The 25649-nt window shown below is 44.7% G+C and overlaps 1 protein-coding gene across 3 annotated transcripts in view; it reads left to right on the top strand.

The window, feature by feature from the left end:
- Nucleotides 1-25649, top strand: part of BAALC (BAALC binder of MAP3K1 and KLF4) — a 90382-nt gene that overhangs the window by 22115 nt on the left and 42618 nt on the right. The window lies entirely within an intron of this gene.

The following is a 25649-nucleotide window of genomic DNA, read 5'->3' on the forward strand; positions in this document are numbered from 1 at the left end:
ATTAAAATAGGATATTTAGAGACTCCAGCCTGGGTACCTGGGATGCTCATTGCTACCGGGTTGGTTGTTTATAAACTTTTTTTGTAGCCATAATTAGGAGGTGGTTTTTGTTTGTTTGTTTGTTTGTTTGTTTTAATAGTTTCACGCCCAGCACAGAGCCCAGTGTGGGTCTTGAACTCATGACCTTGAGATCAAGGAGTTGGATGCTTAACCTGAGCCACCCAGGCACCCCGGAGCTAGGAGTTGCTTTCTTTTTTAAAGAGACAGTACAGAGTCACGTGGGTAGCTCAGTTGGCTAGGTGTACAATTGTCGATTTAGGCTCAGGTCTTCATCTCAGGGTCATGAGATTAAGCCCCATGCTGGGCACTGACTGTGCTGGGCGTGGAGCCTGCTTGGGATTCTCTCCCTCTCCCTCTGCCCCTCAGCCACCCACCTCTGTGCCCACATGCTCTCTCTCTCTCTCTCTCTAAAAAAAAAAAAAAAAAAAAAAAGAGAGAGAGACAGACAGACAGTATATTTATATTTATATTATTAATTCAAAATTTTTAATTGTAGTATTGTCCCTTAATTTTTATTTAGATGCTGAAATTTTTGGTTTCTAACAACATTATAAGTCCTTATTTACTTTGTCTTATAATGCATCTAACAATGTGGTTACTGAAAATATTGTAATATTTTTGTGGGAGTTTTTTTGTCCTTAAAATATATCCCAACGGGATGTACAGTTAGATTGCTATATTTTAAAGTCACTTGGAATAATTTCTTCTGTGTGGTTAAGCCATCACCTCGCTGTATAGGGTATGTATGTTTGTTTTATTTTGCTTTTGCAGTAGAGTTGCTTTTTTTCATTTCAGTTAAATTTTATGTTATATTTAGGTAGAGAATTTACATGGTTCCAATAACAAATCTACAAAACAAGTTACAATTAAGAAGCCTAAGCTAACTTTCATCTCTGCCCCCTTTACTCTGTTCCCTTTGTCTTCCTGTAGATACTCATTTTATTAGTTTTTTGGTTTATCTTCTCATTAAAAAAAAAAAAGGCTATACACACATATATTCACATACTCTCCCTTTTAAGGGTGGGGGGTAGCATATGGTACCCTTCGTTCTGTACCTTGGCCTTTTAACATATTCCAGAGATCACGTCAAAGCAGTATATAGATAAATTCCTCATTCTTTTTATAACTACAATTGGGTGGTGTTCAATTGTGTGGACATGCCACAGTTTATTAAACCAGTCTCCTATTGATGGCCATTGGGATTGTTTCTAGGCTTTTGCTATACAAATAGTCCTATCCACGTGTGTTTTCATTTTTGCCAGTGTCCTCTTTGGATGGATTCTTAAAAGTGGGATGGCTAGGGCAAAGACTGAATGCAAGTGGAATTTTGCTCGATATTGCCAAATTTCCCTCCTCAGGCCTTGTACATTTTGCATTTTCACCATCAATGTATGAGAGTCCCAGCTTTTCCACACCCTTGCCAACACAGTATATTGTCAAGCTTAGGGGGCTCTGTCGCTTTAACAGGTAAGATATTGTAGCTCAGTTTTGCTGTGTATGAATGAGGTTGCTTTTTACCTGGTTATGCCCATGTTGCCTTTTTCCTCCTGTATACAATCTGTTCGTATCTCTAGGCCTGTTCTTTTGGTCATATTTAGTAGTTGCAAATCTTCGTTCTTTGAAGATGACTGAGGGGTGCCTGGTGGCTCAGTCAGTTGAGCATCCAACTTTGGTTCAGGTCATGATTTCGCAGTTCGTGAGTTCAAGCCCCACGTCGGGCTCTTTGCTGACAGCACAGCGCCTGGAGCCTGCTTCAGATTGTGTCTCCCTCTCTCTCTGCCCCTCCCTGCTCACTCTCTCCCTCTCTCAAAAATAAATAAACTTAAAAAAAGTTTAAATGAAGATGACCGAGATATTTTGAAAAGCAAAAAAGTCCCTAACATTATTTGGTAAATAAAACTGTTGGGTTTTTGCTATCAGATGGAGCAGCTGGGGAGTGACTGGGCATCTCTCTCTCCTAGTACAGTCCCAGAGCTTCTCCATATGGTCTTTCTGCATGGGCTAGTTTGGGCTTCCTCACAGCATGGTGGCCTCAGGGCAGCTGGACTGTTTACATAACTGCTCTGAGCTCCAGCACAGTCCCAGCTAAACAGCAGAAGCTGCATTGCCTCTTATGACCTAGCCTTGGAATTGCACAGTATCACTTCTTCATTCTTTTGATTATGAGTGATTCACAAGCCTGCCTAGATTAAAAAGGAGGGAAGTAGATGAAAGGATGGCAACGTTCTCGAAAAAGCATGGCAGTTTTAAGAACTGTAAAGGGTCTGAGATTTTACATGACCGGTTAGCCTGTGACAGTTTCTTGGAAGCAAGTGAGACACGAGATTCCTGGGTCAGAAACAAAGGCACAGCACGGCTCACAAGTGTCAGCATGTTTGCATCAGATCCCCTTTCCCCAAGTCTCCCAGGGGCCATGCAGATGGGTCCAGGTGGATGCCTGCACACGCAGGAGACTGCATTACAGATTTCTGTGCCTGCAAATCTGCTGAAGCTCTTACTGCAAGGAACTGTCTTACAAATGCAGTCGGTTCTCCCTGCGAGCTCTCGGCAGCTTTCAGCACCGTTGATCTGGCTCATCTCCTCTGCCCACACCCTCCCCCTCAGTTTGGAAATTGGCTTTTCCCCTCGGTTTTACCACCCACCACCACTGGTGACTTTCTCTTCTGCCTCTGATTATGTCTTCTCTGCCCCCTCCTCCTTTCTTGGCCCCCTCCTTTCTGGTTCCCCCTCACCTCACATGGGGTCATGACTCTTCACACCTTCAGTCAGCATGGTCTCATCCACTCCTCTGACTTCAGTTTTCCTCTGGTGGTGGCTCCATGATTCTCTCTCCTGACTTCAGATCCTCATTTCCAGCTGCTCATAAGACATCTGACTACAGTCAGCCAGGGACATCAACTTCAACTTGCCCCAGGCCTGATTGACCTCTTCTGCCACACATCTGCCCCTGCTACTGTGTATTCTCTTCTCAGTTCACCATGGGCCTCCTCCACCTGGCCAGGTGCAAGACTTCAGAGTTATTTCACGTTCACCCCCAACTCTCTCTCCCTCTCTCTGTTTCTCTCACATCGGACGTGGCATCAAATCCCATAGACTGTCTCTGAAATGTGTCTTCTTGTGGTGAATCATTTCCATCTTTCTGGCCCCAGGAATACTACCCTAGTTCAAGCCCCCAGTAATACTCACCTTCTGTTGTCTCCTGTTGACATTTCTGGGTGTGGAACATCTTGATGGCTAGGCAGGCATCCCCTCCTCTCTCATCACTCTGGCTTTCTCTCCCCAAACCCTAAGCTCAGTTTAATTTTATGCATTCCTCAGATAGAGAATCTCCTTCCCTTCCTTTCTTTCTTCAAATATTCTTCAGCATTGCAGTGTAGGGTGGACAGTGTTTTAAATATTGTCGCAGTACGGGGTGCCTGGGTGGCTCAGTTGGTTAAGCATCTGACTTCGGCTCGGGTCACGATCTCATGGTTCATGAGTTTGAACCCCATGTCAGGCTCCATGCTGACAGCTCAGCGCCTGGAGCCTGCTTCAGATTCTGTGTCTCCCTCTCTCTGCCTCTCTGCTTCTCTTACCCTGTCTCTCAAAAATAAATAAACAAACAAACAAACAAATTAAATACTGTAGCAGTAAAGAAGACAGCCAAGACTCTGCTCTTGGAGCTTACGTTCAGGTTGGGGGTCATGGTGATGGGCAGAGAAGTAAATAAGCTAGGTAATTTTAGATTTTGGTAAGTCCTATGGACACAAACCAAGATAATTAAATAGAGAGTAAAAAGGGTGGAGGAATTAACAGATTGCGTGGTTAAGGAAGGCCTCTATGAGCAGTGGTATTTGGGCTAAACTGTGAGTGAAAAGCAGGGGTGGCCTTGTGACCATTAGGAGCCACATTGCTTCAGGAAGAGCCACCAACAGTGCAAAGGCCCTGAGGCTGCAATGAGTTTGATGTGATTGAGGCACAGAATGAAGCCAAAGTGATTGGAGGGAACTGAGAGGGAGTGTGTGGTGGGAGAGGATCTATGTAAGGGATGGAATATGTGGGGCCTGTGGATGATGGGCAGGAGTTTGGGTTTCATTCCAGTGGTGGTGGAAAGCAGAGCTAGGATTAGGTGCCCTTGCTGGAACTCGAAACTTCTTATTTAGTTCTGACCTTTCCTCTCGCTGGTTATTCCTCACACTCCTGCCTGACCACAGACGTGATCCTGCCACTGTCCTGCCCAAAAATGTTTTATGACCCCTGTTTCTTCCTGAACACGTGATGAAATTTTCAGCATGGCATTCTAGGCCCTTAGCCATCTGGCCTGAGCCTTCTGTCCCTACCAGTTCCATGCTCTTGAGTCCTTAACGTTTCCTAGGCCTGCCCTTTCCTTTCTGTTCTGTTGTTAGTCTTAGAGTTTCTCCAGAGGGAACATTTTGCCTCACACTTGCTCATTGTACAAGTCCAACCCAAAGACCACCCCTTCTGTAAAACCTCCATAGGTTCTCCCCAGGTAGAATTAATCTGTTTCCCCATATCCCCATTCTATCTTTTTTGTCCTTTTTATCGTTATTTCCACTGCCTTGTGTGCATGTGCACAGGCCTACCCTTCCATAGGAATGAGGGCTACCTGGGAGCAAAAAATCTTGCCCATCATCTGTCCCCTATGAAGCCTTGCATGAAATAAGAGCTCCATTAATGTTTTCTGAGATTGACAAGATAGGCGCACACCTACTTTGTTCTTCTGTCTTGCATTTGAAGATGATGATGGGCTGTTGCTTGGCTATAAAACTGTGAGATCTCAGGCCTGGCTCCGTGGACGTAAAGCCGGGTGGTTGCACAGCTACGCAACTACATGTCCCGATGGCCACACCGTTGCTTTGCTGCACGGCTGCATAGTTGTGTGGCTGTTCAGCCTTACAAATGGATAGAAACACAGCTGTCTGGCCATAGTTCATGTGGCCACGTGGCGGGACAGCCACGTTATCGTGTGGCCGTGTGGCTGCGTAGCCATGTGGCTCCGTTGCTTTGACAGAAAACCTTCCTTTTGCTTTTCTGTGAGTTATGTCATGATTTCCACCAACATTCTGTGGCTGGTTGTGTTTTTCCCGTTGGCATTTGGGGTGGGACTGCTGCATGCCTTGCTGGACATTTAGGATCCCTTGACCCTGCCACCAAATGGCAGCATGGCTCCCTTGTCACCAGGACAACCAAAATGCCCTTGTACTTTTTTAAAATAAATTTAGTAATGTTTATTTATTTTTGAGAGAGAGACAGACAGACAGACAGAGTACAAGCAGGGGAGGAGCAGAGAGAGAGGGAGACACAGAACCCGAAGCAGGCTCCAGGCTCTGAGTTGTCAGCACAGAGCCAGACGCAGGGTTCGAACCCACACTGGTGAGATCATGACCTGAGCCGAAGTCGGACGCTCAACTGACTGAGCCACCCAGGCGCCCCTCCTTGGACCTTTCTAAACTACACTCTCTCCACCTAAGACCCTAAATCATGAGCACGAGGGGAATAAAGTGAAGGAAAAGTTACAAAGAAATTGTGTTTAGCAGCAAAAGTTTATAGCTGAAATGGGTCCAAACAAATGCTGAAATTTTTATGAGAGAGTCAAGACCTGGGAGCCTAGGGCCTTCCTGACAACCCCAGCTTGTCAGCGGGATGTGGACTAGAATGTATTTTCTTGCCTGTGATCTGCAAATTGGGGATCTACTTGTTTTTATATAATAAGTAGTTACATATTTTACTTACTTTGGGCCAGACACTGTTATAACACATAACAAAACTCATTGAATACTTACAGCAACCCTGTGAGGTCGTACCACCCACCCCTTGCAGATGAGGCCACACAGCACTTTATTTATTTATTTTTTTAATAAATTTTTTAACGCTTATTTATTTTTGAGAGACAGAGACAGAGCAGGAGAGGGAAGGAGCAAAGAGAGAGAGGCAGACACCGAATCCGAAACAGGCTCCAGGCTCCAAGCTGTCAGCACAGAGCCCAGCGTGGGGCTCGAACCCACGAACCGCAGAGATCGTGACCTGAGCTGAAGTCGAATGCTTAACTGACTGGGCCACCCAGGCGCCCCCACACAGCACTTTCTTTATGACGTGGTTGTCTCACAATAGAACACACCCCTAGAGTGTTGTGGGCAGATTGAATGGTGTAATGTACATCGAGGACTCAGCTCCCAGTATGTGCTCCATGCATGCTTGCCATCATTTGTTATGGCTGTGACTCTGTCTCCCTGTGCTCTTTCCAGTGTACTTCCCCCCTCTAGGCTATACAAGTTCAGCTCCTTCTAGATGTTTTAGGCCCAGCTGTCGTCCAAGTAGGGCCTCTGTTGTTTGATTTCCCTGAAACGACCACACATTATGGGTACAGGACACAGATCTGTCTTGGGGAAAGGTCATCTGCACGCAAGGTTTTTTAGGGACCCTGAATTTAAACTTCTGCCTTTGTGTCATGCTTGATTCTTAGAATCCACTTGCTTCTGTAAGCACAGAAGCACTTGTTCCTGCCACTCTCTGCTCCTGAAATGCTGCAGGGCTACCCTTTGGTTGTTTTTGTTCCAGAGAGTGTGAGAACAAGAGGGAAGGGAGGCACATAAAAAAGAATATTCATCATTGAAAAGCGAGCAGGAGAGAGCCCTGCTTTCCCAGACTTCTTTTTGCAGGCCTCAGGAATACTTTCTATGTTGCCGGGGACCTTCTTGGATCAGGGCTTGAGATGGAGATGTGTGCATGGGAAGGGGTGGATACATTTTTTGGAATGGGCAGGAATGCTGGTAAGGAGACTCTCCTACAGCCGGCATGTTGGGGAGAAGCAGAGAGTGATTTACTGTTATCTAGAAATACCTGGTTTTATTAAAAAAAAAAAAAAAAATCTCCAGAGTGCTTAAATAAATATATTTGAATATCCCTGAGCTGTTGAATTTGTTCGAACCAATGAACACATTAACCATTAATGAGATGCTTGTGCCTTTTTGAAAGCCTGGTAATAATCCTCTTAAAGGGAAATCATACCCACTTAATCTCTCTCTTTGTGTGTAATGCTAAATACAGCATCTAAACTGGATTTATACTCCATGATGCCCCAAGTGACTTAGCTTGCCACAGTCACAAGGCACATTAGGATGCTTTAAATCTAAATGAACTCTGAAAATACATGTCTTAACAGTTAATTCTAATGATGAGTTCATAAAACTCACCGAGAACATAATTCTAGGAGTGGTAATCCTTTTGAAGTGTAATCTTTTTGCCTTCATGAGTCACTTACCTCCACTATTCTTACTCAAATGGTGCCCAGAGTACTTATTTAGTTACCTAGGTTTTAATTTTCTTTGGTACAGGTTTTGCTGTTGGGATGGTACAGAAATAGATGTTATTGAAGAGTTGGAGACTAAGATAGATCAAATATCTGTATCTTTCCAGTTAGAGAAATGACTTTACTTTTTATTCTGTATTAATGAATGACTTTATTTATTCGACAGTTACTTAGGGAGCACTTTCAAAGTCCTAGGCACTCAGGATAGATCCATGAAGAGCCTTGGGTGGCGTTTACAGTCTAGAGCAGTACTGTCCAATAGAACTTTCTGTGATAATGGAATGTTCTGTATCTGCACTATCCAATACCCTAGCTGCAGCTACGGATTGCTTGAAATGAGGCTAGTGCAGCTGAATTTCTCATAATCTTTCATGCCAATTTATTTATTTATTTATTTATTTATTTATTTATTTATTTATTTATTTTTCATGCTAATTATTTTTTTAAATATATGAAATTTATTGTCAAATTGGTTTCCATACAACACCCAGTGCTCATCCCAAAAGATGCCCTCTTCAATGCCCATCACCTACCCTCCCCCCCTCCGACCCCCCATCAATCCTCAGTTTGTTCTCAGTTTTTAAGAGTCTGTTATGCTTTGGCTCTCTCCCACTCTAACCTCTTTTTTTTTTTTTTTTTTTTTTTTTTTTCCTTCCCCTCCCCTGGGTTTCTGTTAAGTTTCTCAGGATCCACATAAGAGTGAAACCATATGGTATCTGTCTTTCTCTGTATGGCTTATTTCACTTAGCATCACACTCTCCAGTTCCATCCATGTTGCTACAAAGGGCCATATTTCGTTCTTTCTCATTGCCATGTAGTACTCCATTGTGTATATAAACCACAATTTCTTTATCCATTCATCAGTTGATGGACATTTAGGCTCTTTCCATAATTTGGCTATTGTTGAGAGTGCTTTTCGTGCTAATTTAAATCTGCATAGCTCAGGGGTGCCTGGGTGGCTCAGTTGGTTAAGTGTCTGACTTCAGCTCAGGTGATAATCTCACGGTTTGCGAGTTCGAGCCCTGCATCAGGATCCACACTGCCAGTGCGGAGCCTACTTGAGAGTCTCGCTCTCTCCTCTCTCATTCTCCCTCCTCCTCATTCTCCTTTCTCCCTCTCTCTCGCTCTCTCCCTCCCTTCTCATTCTCCCTCCTCCACTTGTGCTTTCTTTCTCTCAAAAATAAATAAATAAATTTTTAAAAAGGTAAAGAAAATGCTCTTCCCTTAAAAAAAAATAAATAAATGTACATAGCTCAAATGTAGCTAGTGGCTACCATATTGGACAAGGCAGGTAGAAGAGATAGACGACCCGATTCACACAATTAATTACAACTGTTGTAAGCACTACTGAAGAGAAGACAGGTATTATGACAAGATGAAACTGGGAAATGTAACCTAATCTAAGGATCACCCGAGACTGCTCTGAGGTATTGATGTTTGCGTTAAACACTGAAGGTTGGAGTTGGTGTGGGCGACATTTTTAGCAAAAGGAAGAGTATGTATAAAACCTTGGGGCTGGAAAAGCTTGGCACTCTGCAGCCAGTGTGATTGAGCCACTGGTACACGAGAGGAGGCAGGAAGAGGGCTGGGGAGTGGAGAACAGGTGGGGCTGGATCACATTAGGACCCCATAGGTCCTAGGAAGGATCTTGGACGTTATCCTAACGATAGCAGCGAGAAACCTTGGAAGGGTTTTGAGCAGGAAAGTAACTTGATCCAATCATATATTTTTTAATGTTAAATATTTTCCAATTGTACATGCACAGACTTTAGAGTCAAATAGTTTCTACAAGGCTTGCTACGAAAATCAACAAGTCCCCTGCTATGCTTCCCAGTTTTCAGTTCCCTCAAGGTAACTACTCCCAGTTTTTTGGGCCAATTCTCTTGGTTTTTACTTCTATGTCTCTAAATAATATGCAAGTGTTTTTCTTTGTTGATGTTTCAGTTTAAGACCTGGTCTACTGATTACCCACAAGGGAAGGTGAAGATGTCACTCTTTCACCCCCATCCCCCCACCATTCCCAATAGAGTTGTAACATCGTTTGGTTAGATGGGTGGCCAATGTTCGTATTATTATGACTTTGTAAACACTGTTCGCAGCTGACCCATATGATATACTGTGATTACTCCTCCTTTCACACAATACTTTATTTTTGCACTGAAAATTTTTTTTTAATTTGAACTCATCACTAATTCACATTAAACTATCCTCTGGTTGTGCTAATTTACTTTCAACATGTTAAGCACATTAGGAATTCTATCAAATTTTTTTGTTTTTGAAGAAATTGCCCTTGGAACTAACTTTCTGACCTGCTTTAGGCTGGGCTGCTTGCTTTCCAGGCTCACTGCACAGCCCTTGGCTGGGAATCTATCTTCACCATTAACCTGAGGATCCTCTTGACCTCTCTCTTATGTTGGGTTGATACTGTATTTCCTGGATCCTGTGTCTTCCTCTTTCTTGGTTGGTTCTTTTACTTGGCCAAGAACACGCTCAAGTAGCTTTCTGTGTAGGAGGTAACATTTTTGAGACTGTGCATTTAAAAAATTTCTTTATGCTTTCTTTCTTTTCTTTAACATTAAAAAAAAATTTATGTTTATTTTTGAGGGGGGGGGGGAAGGGCGGAGAGAGGAGACCCAAAATCTGAAGCAGGCTCCAGGCTCTGAGCTGTTAGCACAGAGCCTGACATGGGGCTCAAACCTGGGAACCACAAGATCATGACCTGAGCCGAAGTTGGACGCTTAACCTATTGAGCCACCCAGGCGCCCCTGCTTTCTCTCCTTAATTGACAACTTGGCTAGATGTAAAAGTCTAGTGTGGAAAATCACATTCCTTAGAGGTCTGAAGGCATTACTCCATCCGTGTCTTCTAAGTTCCAGTGTTGCTGTTGAGAAAATGTTGTAGTATATCTTCTTCCCCTTCTCTTTGTCCTTGTGGGTTTTTACCTTTAAAAGATCCCTTACATTTGTTTTCTTGGGATTTGGGAGTGGGACAGCGTTAAATGCAGTTGCAATGATATAATTCTTCATTTAAAAATTGGAATTCAATGAACCTGTTTTGGTGGCATTTTGTTTAAAACAAACAAAAAACCAAAAACCTCAGTAATAGTACAGAAAATGGATGTGGTGGTTCCTTGTGGTTTTGTATCACATGTAGTACTGGGGAGAATTTGTCCCCCAGAAAGATACGTTCAAGTCCTAATTTCCAGTGCCTGTGAATGCCGCCTTATTTGGATATAGGTTCTTCACAAGTGTTATCAAGTTAAGATAAGGTTATACTGGATTAATCCAGTGACTGATGTCCTTATAAGAGAAGGAGCTTTGGACACAGACACAGAGAGGAGAACATTATGTGAAGACAGAGGCAGAGAATGGAGTGATGCATCTGTGAGCCAAGAAACACCAAGGACTGCCAGCCACCCAAGCTAGGAGAGAGGCATGGAACAGATTTTCTCTCAGGGTCCCCAGAAGGAAGCAATGCTGCCAGCATTTTGATTTCAGACTTCCAGCCCCCAGAACTGTGAGGGAATAAATTCCTGTTGTGTTAAGCCACCCAGTTTGTGGTATTTTGTTATGGCAGCCCTATGAAACTAATACGGTTGGGTATTAAATCATGCAATTTGGTGTTCTTAGAAATGGAAGGTGCTTGGAGAAACGTTCCGTTTTCCTAGAAATTGAATGTGCCTTTGGAAATGGAAGGTGATTTTCCCTGAAATAGGAATTTGTTCTCTGTATCATTTATCTGGTAGTTTCATTAAGTAGATGTCTCAGGGCTCCCGAGTGGCTCAGTTGGTCGAGCATCCATCCGACTTTGGGTCAGGTCATGATCTCAAGGTTCATGAGTTCGAGCCCCACGTTGGGCTTGTTGCTGCATGCTGCTGTCTGCACAGAGCCCACTTTGGATCCTCTGTCCCCCTCTTTCTCTGCCCTTTCCCTGCTCGTGCTCCGTCTCTCAAATATACGTAAACAGTTTTTACAAGTATATGTCTTACCTTTTCTTGAACACTATAAAAATTGTCACAGTGTAGCACATATCTGTATGTATGTTATTTTTCTGGCTAGCTTTATAAATGCCTACCCGATTTCTTTGGAAAACCACCAAGCCAAACAGAGCCAGCTAAAGTTCAGGAAAGCCAATCAGAAAAAAGAAAGAGTCCGACTATATCTCCATTCATCTTGATCCAAGCACTGGATCTTCCTGCAACAAGGAACCCAGTAGAACTTTCTCCTTTACCTCCTGCTGCCTCTTCCCCCCTGAGGTTACTGGGGACCCCGGAATCTAAGTTAGGACCCCAACTCTTTCATGTAATCTAGATTCTAGATACCCCCCACATGGATTTTTTTTAAGGACTTGCTATTACTGACATCAGCTAACAATGCCGCCATGACGAAGTCCTTTACATGGGCTGGGGGCCGACCGGGATTTTTCAGTTGTATTGGGAGCACTCATTTTATTTTTGTAAATTTTAATTCCAATACAGTTAACGTATAGTATTATGTTAGTTTCAGGGGTACATATGGTGGTTCAACACTTCCAGACAACACTGAGGGTGCTCCTCAGAAGTGCATTCCTTAATCTCCACCACTGTTTAACCCAACCCCCCCCCCGCCCCCCCCCCCCCCCCCCCCCCCGGTAACCATCAGTTTGTTCTCTCCAGTTGAGAGTCTGGTTTTTGGTTTGTCTCTTTTTTTCTTTGTCTGTCTGTTTTGTTTCTTGAATTCCACATATGAGTGAAATCATATGGTATTTGCCTTTCTCTTATGGACTTACTTAGCATCATACTCTCTAGGTCCATCCACATATTCATTACAAATGGCAACATTTAATTTTTTTATGGCTGGATTATATTCTAATGTATATGTATGCCATATCTTCTTTATCTATTCATCAATAGATGGACACTTGGGCTGCTTCCATGATTTGGCTGTTGTAAATAATAGGGGTGCATGTATTCCTTTGAACTAGTGTTTTTGTATTTTGTGGGTAGATACCCAGTAGTGTGCCAAGTGGATCACAGGGGAGTTCAATTTTTAAGGAACTTCCACACTGTTTTCCACAGTGCTCGTACAGCTTTCATTCCCACCAACAGTGGGAGCTCTCATTTTGAAGGACGCCTTAGTGAATGCTGGGCAACCACAGGGACCCGTGGAGAGCAGAGAGCAGCACCAAGGAGAGAGGAGGAAAGATCTCACCAGAAATTTTGAGTGTCCCCCACCTCTGTTTACCTCCCAGGTCCAAGTGAGGATCTGGCTGAACTCAGGAGATCCGGGCAAGAGAGGCTTCCCATCCCAAATTGAGAGTTCACACGAGAGAGGAATTGACTACCAGTCCAAAGGCCAGTTCTCCACAAATCAATTTGCCAGTTAGGAAATCCACTGAATACCTGAGGGCTTTCACCCCATTGTGGTCCCACCTCAACTTTGCTGCAGCTGCTTTGTCTTGGACTGGTTAGTGCAGGATTATTTTAAGTAACAATAACTAGGCTTTTCCTTAAATCATTTTTGCTGTCTGCACTCCCTCTTTGAATTTCTGCTCTGATCCTGTATCCAGTCCAACTCCTGCCCTTGCCCTAGTCTGCTCTCCTTCTGTGTAGGACCATATATAGTTCCAGAAAACTTTACTAGACTGCATTTAAAATTGTTGCCCGATAGGGGCATCTGGGTGGCTCAGTTGTTAAGCATCCGACTCTTTTTTTTTTTTTTTTAATTTTTTTTTAACATTTATTTATTTTTGAGACAGAGAGAGACAGAGCATGAGCAGGGGAGGGTCAGAGAGAGAGGGAGACGCAGAATCCGAAACAGGCTCAAGGCTCTGAGCCGTCAGCCCAGAGCCTGATGCGGGGCTTGAACTCACAGACTGTGAGATCATGACCTGAGCCGAAGTCGGATGCCCAACCGACTGAGCCACCCAGGCGCCCCAGTATCTGACTCTTGGTTTCGGCTCAGGTCATGATCTCACAGGAGTTCATGGCTTTGAGCCCCATGTTGAGCTCCACACTAAGCATGGAGCCTACTTAGGATTCTCTCTCTGCCTCTCTCCTCAGCTCTCTCTCTCTCTCTCTCTCTCTCTCTCTCTCTCAAAATAAATAAATAAACTTAACATCATAAAATTGTTGTCTGATGGTGCTTGGGGTATTGATCATTTGGCTTTTCTTTTTCCCAGTGAAAAGAGTATCTGATCAGTTAGCTTTTGGCAAAGTGGTCTTTCAGTGAATTGGCTTTGGGTGAATTATTTTTTGACAAAATGACCCAGAGTCTGTCTTTTGCTTTAGGAAGTCAGTAGAAGGCGTTGAAGACGAGGTATCCGGATTCTGTTCTGGCTTGCTGCTGCTGCTTGTTCTTCTTCTTTAATACTTTGAAAATAATGAATTTTAAATTTTAAATTAGTTAATTAATTTTAGAGAGAGCATGTGTGTGAGCTGGGGAGAGGGGCAGAGGGAGAGAGAGAATCTTAGGCAGGCTCCATGCTTTGCGTGGAGCCCAACTCGGGGCTCTGTCTCACGACCCTGGGATCATGACCTGAGCTGAAATCAGGAGTAGGACGCTCAACTGACTGCACCATCCAGGAGCCCCCCCGGCTTCCTTCTTGTTCCTGAGGCAAATTTCTACATCACCTGAGCTCCAGTTTCCCTATAAAATGGGGATAATAATGCCAACTTCCCAGGTGTAAAGATTAATTGACCCCAGAGATAATCTAAACAGATTTTTAAAAATTATAATCTACTTAAAAATGTACATATTGAATTAGGTAAAGCTACTCCTTACCACTCACAGTGGTAAAACAAAAAACAATTTGCAAAAGCAAGACCTACAAACTAGGAAGACAGTAACATTCTAATTTTTTTTTTATGTTTATTCATTTTTGAAAGAGAGAGACAGCACAAGCAGGGGTGGGGCAGAGAGAGAGCGAGACCCAGAATCGGAAGCAGGCTCCAGGCTCTGAGCTGTCAGCACAGAGCCCGATGTGGGGCTCGAACTCACGAACAGTGAGATCATGACCTGAGCTGAAGTCGGATGGTCAACAGACTGAGCCACCCAGGCACTCCTACAGTAACATAATAAATAACAGCATTAATTTAACATATATTTTTGTAGAAAATGAATTCTGCTGTTGATTGTAGTGGTAGAAAGATATGTTTGCTTATTTTCTATTTCACTTCTGTCCATGTGATGCTTTTCATTTGGGAGCACAGCAGACCATCAGTTGAGTCATTATCATTATTGCAATTATTTTCCTTTTCAAAAGTGATGCCAGTTTCCATCAGCTGCTGCCCTCACTGCAAGTTGGCACCTCTAGGGAGGGGAACTGTGGCCCACATCTGCTTACAATGGATGCCATCATGTCCAGCCCAGCACCCTGTGTTTCCTCCTGCTGCATGATTATTCAACTCTCCCACTCTCTTCTCTATTTAAATGACTCAGAAGTCTTCACCTATGATGTCATTTCCCTTTTACGTATGTAGTACAGAGGTCTCATTTATATATTTTCTTCACACCTCAAGACTGTTATAGGAGTGGGTGCCAAGACAGCCTTAAAAACAATACCAATGGGCGCACCAGAATCATGGAATTCTACCACATCCATCTGGATGATGTTAAATACCAGTATTCTAATTTTTTCCACAATTAGCACTCAAATGGAAGCACAAGAATATATCCTCAGCTCCTCTCAGAAGTTTGCTGATCCCCACATTTTTAGGCACACTGGCCAAAATGTAGGAAAGCATCCGGCGTGTAGAAGGCACTTGGTAAAGGAAAATTTTTATGCAATTTACATCAGAACCACCTACCAGAGATTTCCGACCTGTATATTTCCAACCAGCATAAATCAAGTGGGATTTCAACGATTCCATGTCCCCAAACATTAATAAGATATCAGGAAGAATATTATTCAACTTAAACCTCGACAAAGTTGAATTTGAATCCAAAGTAACTGGTAATAGTTGTGCCAGAAGTGAGTAAAGTGACCTGAGGAACGCAAACTTGTGGCCCTTGCCCCCGCGGTCCTGCAGTTCTCAAAGGGACCAGGAGACCCTTGAGAATTTTCTTTTAAAAACCTAACACAGAAGGAAGGAACAGGCTGTGAAGAGGAGCATGGACTGTCCTTGTAGAGAACGCTTGATCCACAAGCAATCCAGAGAATGAAAAATACTCTGTGAGGACACAGCATGGCTTTCACAGGATTGAAAGTCCAGAAGCTGCTGGCTAATTAGACTCTGAAAAGGGGGCTGGATCCTAATCTAGTCCTCCAGCCTTAACCCCTGGCTGGACTTTTCTGTTAGACTCGGTTCAGTCTACCTTTTGTGTCTCCTTTACTACTCACACAGAACACTTCAATCCTGACACTTCTGGTTACCAAATGGGCATTGATAACAGTGTTGGAGATGAAGGCCTAGCTCTTCTGTGAGTTAAAAAGACAGCTCACTCTTTTTATTTCTCTCTCTCTCTCTCTCTTTTTAATTTAAATTTTAGCTAGTTGACATACAGTGCAATATTGTTTTCAGGAGCAGAATCAGTGATTCATCCCTTACATACAACACGCAGTGCTCATCACAAGTGCCCTCCTTAATGCCCATCACCCACCTAGCCCATCCCCCCCCCCCCACCTCCCTCTGTCAACCCATAGTTTGTTCTCTATCATTAAGAATCTCTTGTAGGGGCGCCTGAGTGGCTCAGTGGGTTAAGTGTCCGACTTCAGCTCAGGTCATGATCTTGCACTTCATGAGTTCCAGCCCCATGTTGGGCTCTGTGCTGACAGCTCAGAGCCTGGAGCCTGCTTCGGATTCTGTGTCTCCCTCTTTCTCTGCCCCTCCCCCACTGGTGCTCTGTCTCTCTCTAAAATAAATAAACATTGATTTCTTAAATTTTAAAATTCTTTTTAAAGTCCCTTGTGGTTTGTTTCCCTCTCTGCTCTACCCCCCCCTTCCCACATGTTCATCTGTTTTGTTTTGTAAATTCCACATATGAGTGAAATCATACAGTATTTGTCTTTCTCTGATTGACTTATTTTGCTTAGCACAGTACATTCTAGCTCCATCTATGTCATTGCAAATGGCAAGACTTCATTTTTTTTGATGGCTGAGTAATATTCCATTGCATATATGCACCACAGCTCCTTTATCCATTTATCAGTCGATGGACATTTGGGCTCCTTCCATAGTTTGGCTATTGTTGATAGTGCTGCTCTAAACATTGGGGTACACGTACCCCTTCAAATCTGTATTTTTGTATCCTTTGGATAAATACCTAATAGTGCAATTGCTGGGTCGTAGGGTAGTTCTATTTTTAGGTTCTTGAGGAAAGACGGCCCATTCTTGGTGGCTTGGCCTTTCTACCATGGCTAGACCCCTTGAGGCTTTCAGAAAAGCCCCACCCAGGAAAAGAACATTGTTGGATTAGGTTCCTGGCATCCCACACCTCCATGAAATCATGGCCAACTGGTTGAGAGAGACTGAGACGCTTCTAATCCGAAAAATATTAGGTCACTTTTATCATAAACTGTGTTCGTCCCAGCACACTTTTCACCATTTGGAGTACGAGGATCATTCTGTAATCTCAAAAATGTCAGTATTCAGTATAATGTCCCAAACTTTCAGTATCTGACGTTTGAGGAAAACGGACCCAAAAATTTGGCAAAAAGCTGTTCTGGGTTCAGTAGTGTTTTTAACCAAATTTTCTTCTTTGAGTCTGTATGTATTTGGAAAGTAGCAGTTAACATGTGAGACGTAGCAATTATTCACCCTGGAGACAATGCTTAATGTATTTGAGTTTGCAGACCGTGTCCCTAACTCTACCTAAGCATTGGTCCCCAAACATGGCATGCGGGCCAGCACTCCAACCAAATGATCACTGGCTTGCCATAAAATGAGAAACAGAGCCAAGGTATGGACATCTTCACAGAGTCACTGCCGTGTTAGTCCCACAAGGACAGGGCCCATGGCTTCTGTATGTGTTTACTGCTATCTCCTCGGCCCTGGTACCGTGCCTGCCACGTTGGAAGTGCTCAATGGCTCCTGAGTAGATGAAAAAAACCTGGTTCAACTTAAAAGGCAATTCTTTCTTTTGATATTGCTTTCTTAGTGTGATAGTATATAGTAGTTTGATTTTTCGTGAAGCTTTATGTGACAAAATGAAAAGTCCACAACCCTGTGTTGTTTTCTGTGTCTGTTAGGATGGGGTTTAGCTGTGAAGAAGAAACCTCAAAAGCTGTGGTTTAAAATAAGATAGATGTCATTTTCCCTCCAGAGATGGGAGGGTGGCTCCAAAAGTTGTCAGGGACTCAGCCTTCTACCCCCGCTGCTCTGCCCCCCTGAGCTTACTGGTCTCCTCTGCTCCGGGGTGGGGGTGGGGGGTGGGGCTTTGAACTTACGGTCAGGTGTGAGATTACATTCCAGGATAGAGGAAGAGAAGCAGGGAGAATGACCTGCCTCCTGCCTTTAAGGAAACTTCCTGGTGTTGAATCACTATATTGTATTCCTGAAATGAATATAACACTGTATCCCAACTCACTGGAATTAAACACTTACAAAAAACCACCAAACTTTCTGGTAGCATCCAATATCACTTGCATCTCACTGGCCAGAATTTAGACCACCCCTAGCTGCAAGGGAAGATGGGAGATGACTTTTAGCTAATGGACAACACGCAAGCTAAAACCAAGATTCTATGGCTAAGGCAAAGGCTTAACATCAGACGGCCGCTAGCAGCGTGAACACAGTCCCCCACACTTTTTTGAATCATTTAGAAAATATGGGAACCACAGCTGAAGGCTTTCCCCCCATCCCTATTGCCTGGAATTCTGCTGGTTGATACCTACTCAGCATAACGCCGGGACAGAGGCCATCGGTGTGGCAGAACGGCTTCACCCCCTTCAGTCATTCACTGTGCCCTCCCTCCCCTGAACACTGGAAAACCCAGAGACTTCTCTCTCTCTCTCTCTCTGCTTTGACTCCATTCTTTTTCAAGCCTAAGTGGTTCTTTCTCACCTCTGCCTCCACCTTCCCTCTGTTCCCACAACCCATGGTTTACTCATTTTCTTTTATTAACCTAATTCTCCAATAACATGAACTCCAACAAAAGGCAAGGTTATGCTTGAATGGAAGCAAAACATAAAAAATGAAAAATGTGTGCAAATCAAATTGCTGTGAAATAATTCCTGTTTTCTTGCTTACTTCTGGTCTAATTTCAGGATTGTTTTGTCATCGTTTCTGAAAAATATCCTTGTGGCAGTGGTTCCTGACCCGATCCCTCTGTTTCCTTGTGATACTGAGGAAAGGAATTCATGTATTATTAATCTATTAATTTATAAAGGTCGCAGAAGTCCCCACCCCATGCACATAGATTCCAGCAATTTGGAAATGGTACCTTAAAGCCTTTTGACTTTTTTCATTCATATTTATAGCAAAGGGACTGAATACTAAGTTAAGATTAGCTCCTTTAAATGCCAAGAAGCTGCCTTTGGGTGGCCTTTGTCTGGCGTCGTCCCAGGGGCCAGTCTGCGTACCTGGAGCACAGGGTGCAAACCCCCGGAGGGCTTCTGAGAAGGCCTGCTTCAGCTGACCACAGTGCTGCGCGTCATTTATTCATTGAACCAAACTTACTAGTCTCTGCTTTATGTATATCATCCTCTCCGCTACTAGTCCCGTTTTGTAGGCGATGAAACGGAGGCTTAAAGATAGAAAGGAATTTGCCCAAGATCACGCAGCTGGTGGAGCCAATTCAAACCAAGCCTTCCTTCCTCCAGAACCCTGCCCTGAGGCCATACGAGTCTCAGACTTTTAGGGGCACCTGAGTGGCTCAGTCGGTTAAGCATCCAACTCTTGATTTCTGCTCACGTCATGATCTCATGGTTCTTGAGATCAAGCCCCATGTTGGGCTCTACCCTGGCAGCATGGAGCCTGCTTGGGATTCTCTCTCTCCCTCCCTCTCTGCCCCTCCCCGGCTCACACACTCTCTCTCTCAAAATAAGTAAAAACAAAAAAATAAAGAGTCTCAGGCTTTTAGAATTCATGGGCCAGGAAAGTAAAAAAAAAAAATAATAATAATAACTTTAAAAAAAGATGTGCGCGTATACATGCTAAGATAGAGTAGCTAATTTTTTATTTTGCCATCAGGGCATGGAAAGTGCCTGTCATTTATTATTATTACCACTTTATTGGAAAGAATCTCCCTCTCTGTCTCTCTCTCTCTCTCTCTGTCTCTCTCTGTCTCTCTCTCTCACACACACACACACACACACACACACACACACACACACGAGAAAACATTACTAAATTAATTCAACGAGTACTTATTGGGCATCCGTTATATGCCAGGCACTGTTCTAGGCACTGAAGAATATGGTGGTGACAAAAATAAACATTTCTCCCTCGTACTTAAGTTCTAAGTAAGGCATGATGCAAGTTTTAAAAAAGGCAGAAAGCACATGGTCAGTCAGAAATGAGTGCCATAGGGGAAAAATAAGACAGAGAAGCAGGACATGAGTGTGTCGGGGAGGAAGGCCTTGCTTGCTGAAGGTGAGGGAGCGTCCCACTCTTGCTGAGAGAGGACGTGCACAGTCCTGGCACACACACATACCCACTACGTTATGTCATCTCACTACCACACGCTGGAGAACGTCCCTCCGGTACCTGATATTTGCAACCCCCTACCCTGTCCCGTCCTAGCTCCGCAGAACTGGAGGGAGATGGGAGGCACTGCTGAGGGTGGTTCAGGCTCGGCTTCCGGTTCATGCGTCCCCAGACTTCTCTGACTGCGGGCTTTCGACTCCTAGGCTGTTGATTGGCTGGCGTTTTGTCTTGCCTCAGACACGATGCAGGAAGTTTTTCATTATGCCTCAGAACAAATCAATACTACCAAGAAAGAACTATGAGTCAAAGACTTTTGCTTCTGGAGGACAGAGATTCTGGGGCCCCCTCCTGCCCTTCCACTGTGCTACCTTCCCTTTGCTGGACTTGCTAAGTGAGTTTGAGCTGTCGAGTGCTGGTGTTTTCTCCCCATGTGTTTCCAGCTTCCTGTGGGAAGAAAGTTTAGGAAGACATCCTTTCACTCATGTTAGGAAGGCCTTCCTTTGGGTTTTGCCGTTGGAGTTTTTGTTCAAAGGGATATTTCCCAAACTCTAGAAATGAAATGGTAGAGGCATTTGGATCTGAGAAGTTCAGTTCCTCTTTGTAGCCACCCATCCCATGCAATGTTTCCCACCTTCTCAGTGGCCTGTGTTCCTCTAGAACATGAGTTTCTATTTTTTTTCTCTGAGTAGAGTGGCACCAGATTCTCATGAAGTGCGTAGGGCAACATGGCACTTAGAATCCTAGAGCCCAGTGTTCTAATCCTAGCTCTGCCTCTGACTAGGTTGAGACCTTGGGGAAGTGACTTGAACTTTCTGAACCCTGGTTTTCTTATCTGTTGTACTGAGATATAAGAGTATCTACCTCATAGGGTTGTTGTGGGCATTCGGTGAGAGCACATACATAACTAAAGTTTATCGAGAATATGCTATGTGCCGCACACTGTTCTGAGCGCTTTGTATGTGTTAACTAGTTGAATTCTCCATGAACTCCTTCAAATGGGAGCCATTATTGTCCCCATTTTACCGAAGATGGAGCTGAATCACAGAGAAGTTAAGTAGCTCTCTCAAAGTCACTCTGTGTTCCTCACACAAAGAGTGATGGTTTTCATTAATATCGTCTCTGGTGAAGAAATTAGGAACCATCTGGTCTTTGCTTGTCTTCGGAGCTCAGCCTGGAGCTGCTACTTAATAGGGTAATTTCATTAATGGTGAAGAAATATATCAAGGCATGTTTCTCAAAATGTTAAAAACTTAATTCTGATACAGCTAGTGAGCAGGTATCACTATCTATTTAACTCATTAATGAGGGTCACAGCAGGATGATAAAGCCAGGTCCAAAGGGAGGGTGAAGGTGTGGTTATTAAAAAGGCAAGATGGGAGCTTCTTGCAGTGCTTGTAGTGATGGAACTGTTCTTTTTTAACTTATTTTATTATTTTTTTAAGTTTATTTATTTATTTTGAGAGGGAGAGAGAGAGCATGAGCAAACAAGGGAGGGGCAGAGAGAGAGGTAGAATCCCAAGCGAGCTCCATGCTGTCAGCGCTGAGCCAGACACGGGGCTCGAACTCACGAACCGTGCGATCAAGACCTGAGACAAAATCGACAGTCGATTGCTTAACCGACAGAGTCACCTGGGCGCCCTGATGGAACTGTTCTGTATCTTGAAGTGATGAAATAGTATAGGACTAAATACAAATACACAAAGGAGTCCAAGTAAAGTTTGGGAAATCTGAGAAGATGGGTGGATTGTATAATGTCAACGTCCTGGATGTCGTCTTATACAGTAGTTCTGGGGGAAACTGGTAGAGGGCATACAGATCTCTGTGAGTTATTTCTTACAACTAATCTCAAATAAAAGGCTAATTTAAAAACAAAACAAAATAAATAGCTCGGAAAAAAGAGAATATGAGAAACTGTGTTTTGGTTTGTTTTTTAAATAGACTATGGAAAGAAGGAAAGCTGAGATAAAATGGCTGAATTAAATGCAAAACTTGTAATATTTTATGGGGCAAAAAAGACAGGCCATGGTCTTTGGGTTTATCATCTCTAGCGGGTGGAAAAGAAACTCATCACACACTATCAGTTCATGGAACTTGTAGCACACTTGGGTCACGATCAAATGTGCAAACAAAGTTGCACACTCTAGAGCAGGGTTTGTCCACCTCAGCACTGTTATATTTTGGGTCTGGAAAATTCTGTGTTGTGGGAGGCTGTCCCACGCATTGTAGGATGTTTAATGGCATCCACTAGATGCCAGTAGCTGCTTTCCAGTCAGTGACCAAAATGTGTCCAGATGTCTCCTGGGGGTGATGTCATCCTGGTTGTGAACCACTATGCCAGGCTCTTAGGGCCCACAGAGCCAGAAGACCTTGGGTGAGCTCATTAGGAAGTGCTCCTGGCATGCCATGAGTCATCTTTTGGCATCATTCCCAAGTTTTGGATAAATGTTCGCAAATAAAACCACCAGTTACGGGGTCGCTGTGCTGGACAGAAACACAACACGCTGTCGGGAGTCACAGACATTTAGCACAACAGGAGCCTTAGAGATTCCCTAGGCTTGGTCCAACCTCCTCATTTTACAGCTAAGGGATGTGAGTGGAGATGGCTTCCCGAAAGGCAAATAACTCTTCCCTCGTGGCAGAGCATGTTCAGTTAAACCCTCTCTTGTTCCAAAATGGATTTGAGGCAGTTACAGAGTCACTAAAGCTTTGTGAGCGGTTATGTGCCAGCTGCTGTACTAGGCTCGGTACTTGGAGGATGACTAACACTGGGTCTTGGGCACAAGGTGCTGGTGGTCTTACTGGGGACGGGGGGCTGTGGGCAAATCATTACTGTGAGAGTTGGAAATGGTATTGAGAGTCCCAACGGGGACTGGTAGAGCGTCATGATGGCCTTAGGGCGTCAGGGAAGTCTAATGAGGCCTAGGATCTGAATTCCCAGATCCTGATCAAGGAGGGATGGTTGTATCCACCGCAGGAGCCCAAAGCTGTCACTCCCGGCCCCGGGGGGAATGTGAGGCCTGAGAGTGTCCTGCCCACAGGGCAGTCCTGAGCTGTGTTCTGGGGTGACTAGGAGCCTGGGGAAGAATGCTAAGAGAGGGGGTGCAGAAGTAGGAGCTGTGAAGAACAAGGGGGCGAAAGGAGCAGATTTACAGCCAGGACATAAGGTCAAAGATGGGACGGGGCGGGCTGGTGGGAGGGGCGCAATCTCCAGACGGAGACGGAAGGCAGATGGAGTCAAGGAAGAAGGAAAACGGCGTCAAACCACATGGCGTTTAGAGTATGGTGGTGCCCCTGGCGGACAGTTACTGGCCATGATGGATTCGCCTCTGCCCACCCTGCGTCTGGGGCTTCTATGCCGGCTGCACCCGGCGGGGCTCAGGCGGTGACCACAGGTGGAAGCAGCCTCTGGAACTGGGACTCGGACGCTAACCTCGGAACAAAGACCTGGCGAAGCGGGAGTCCAGGCCTCAAGCTCTCACACTGTAGCGGTTGAAGGAAGGAGGCTACCACCTTCGAACCTTTGCCTCCTTCCTCGTGATTCGCTGCAGGGTCAGGGAGAGGTGAACTGGAAAATAGGTACCTGTGGGATTTCGGGAGGGGGGCCAGACAAAATCAGGGGGTGGGAGAGGCGCCGGGTGGGGTGCTGCCCGGGAGTTCTCTGGAGTGCAGCGAGCCTTCCTGGGGGAAAACCCTTTCCGGAAAGGAGGCAAATATGCTGCCGGTAACTGCAGTGATTATAGGAAGATAAAGGTAGCCCTGAAAACCAACTGAGACCGAGATTCTTCCGGTCCCCAGATTTTATCAATCCAACTTCTTTAAGGCTCTGGCTGACCAAACATCTATGTGATGACCTTTCTACTTTCTTTTCCTTTCTGGATAATTAGATTAGAAAACCCTGCTAAACGTCAGTCACAGCAAACCCCCCAAACAAAGCATGATAGGGGAAAAGGGAAGAAAAGGGTTGATTTTCCTCTCCTTGGGCCGGAAGGCGTGGAGTTTAGGCTCTCCTGTGAGGGTCCCTCCCTGCCACTCCCCTTGTCTTACGGAGGTGGGATGGTGATGCTGTGGGGGTGGAAGAGGCAGGAAATGGCTGGGGGGAGGTTGTAATTTTAGAGCATTAATCCTTGCAAAATTTCCCTGGGCAGGTCAGGCCGTGACTGGGGAGTGGTGTGAGTGGTTTGTGATACCTCTGTGCTGCTAACTAATAAAATTCCCCATAAGCCGTAGCTAAATGGTATCTGTCTTCGTGTGTATCGATTTCCCAGGACCCAGGAGTCACAGTTACAGTGGACTTGGACCTCATAGCCTTAACAGAGTACATGAGGATTTGGTTGCTGGTTGCTGGTACAAATACTAACATTTCTGGCACTTTCTGTGGGCCAGGCATGCTGCATGCATTATTTCATTGGATTCTCACAGCCATACGATGAGGGAGGTGCTATCATATACTCATTTTATAGATGAGAAAACTAAGGGTTAGCAAGAATAAGCAAGTTGCCAAATGGTCCCACAGAGTAGCTGAAGGAGCCCAAATTCAGACCCTTTAGGAATGGGAGAGGTCACGTTTATCTCTTGCTTTGTCCCACTGCCGTGTGGCTTGGCCTGCCAGGCCAGGAGGAACCTGTTCAGATATGGCTCTGTGCCAAGGAAGACACAGACATTCCTCTCAGCCAAGGAAGCTGAGAACCTCCAAACCTGCTTGTAAAATAAACGTTGTTTGCTAGATGTGAATGCATGTAACCGTACTTTATACGCTGGCCGGATTTTGCAGTGTCATTCTGGGGCCGACTCCTGATCCCCCCGCACAAAGATTTGGGGTGAAGCACTTAGCTGGAAGTGAAACATGAAGTTTTCTTTTTGCTTTGCCCAGAGCCTTTTGTCCCTTCATCCTCTTCTGCATCCTTTGCGATCTCATATCCTATCCCTGGCTTGCCACAGAATTAGTTAACATTCAAACTCCCCGTTCCTTCATCTGCAATCGTGCAACATCCACACTCCAAGCACATTTTCCGAGGGTATCTTGTGAGGCTCCAGTCGGCTCCCTCCCCGATATGCTATTGTTTAGATCCACGAAATGCTAGAACGTCTGACGGTTTGTACTCCCCTTTGAGGCGAACTAGGCAAAGTGCCTGTGCCTGCTTCAGCCACTGTTTTGCCCGTGTGGCTTTTCTTGTCCTCTACCTCATTCTGTGGTGTAAAGAGGAATACAGAGGCTCAGCTGGTGATCATGATATGGGCCTCCTGGGCTTCTAAGAGCACACACTGGCCATCAGAAAATCAATGTTCTCTAGTTGGACTGAAATGTGAATTTGGGGAGGAGGCACTGGACAGTGATACAAGGACCAGGTGATCCGTACCTTGGGAGAGCCCCCCTGGCCCACGGGTCACCAGGCATGTGGTGGACATGTAGGCTTCAGTATGGCTGCCACAGAATTGCTAGCTGTTCTTTTCCAACACAGAGGTTGGGATGAGCAACCATACAGCCTCACTACCCCGACTCCATATTGTCCTACTATGGAGGCATCTAATCACCCAGAGTGGTCCCAGGCACAGAATTCATGGTTGTCATTGGAATACGTAGGTTTGCAAAGCAGGTTGGGAAAACTCCCGTGAGGCCGGGTGTATTAGTTTCCTGTTACTGTTGTAACAACTCACCACAAATGTAGCGGACTAAACAACACCCTTTATTCTCTTCCAGTTGCATAGTTAAGAAGC

This window comes from Neofelis nebulosa, chromosome 14 (assembly GCF_028018385.1).
Source record: "Neofelis nebulosa isolate mNeoNeb1 chromosome 14, mNeoNeb1.pri, whole genome shotgun sequence".
Taxonomy (NCBI): domain Eukaryota; kingdom Metazoa; phylum Chordata; class Mammalia; order Carnivora; family Felidae; genus Neofelis; species Neofelis nebulosa.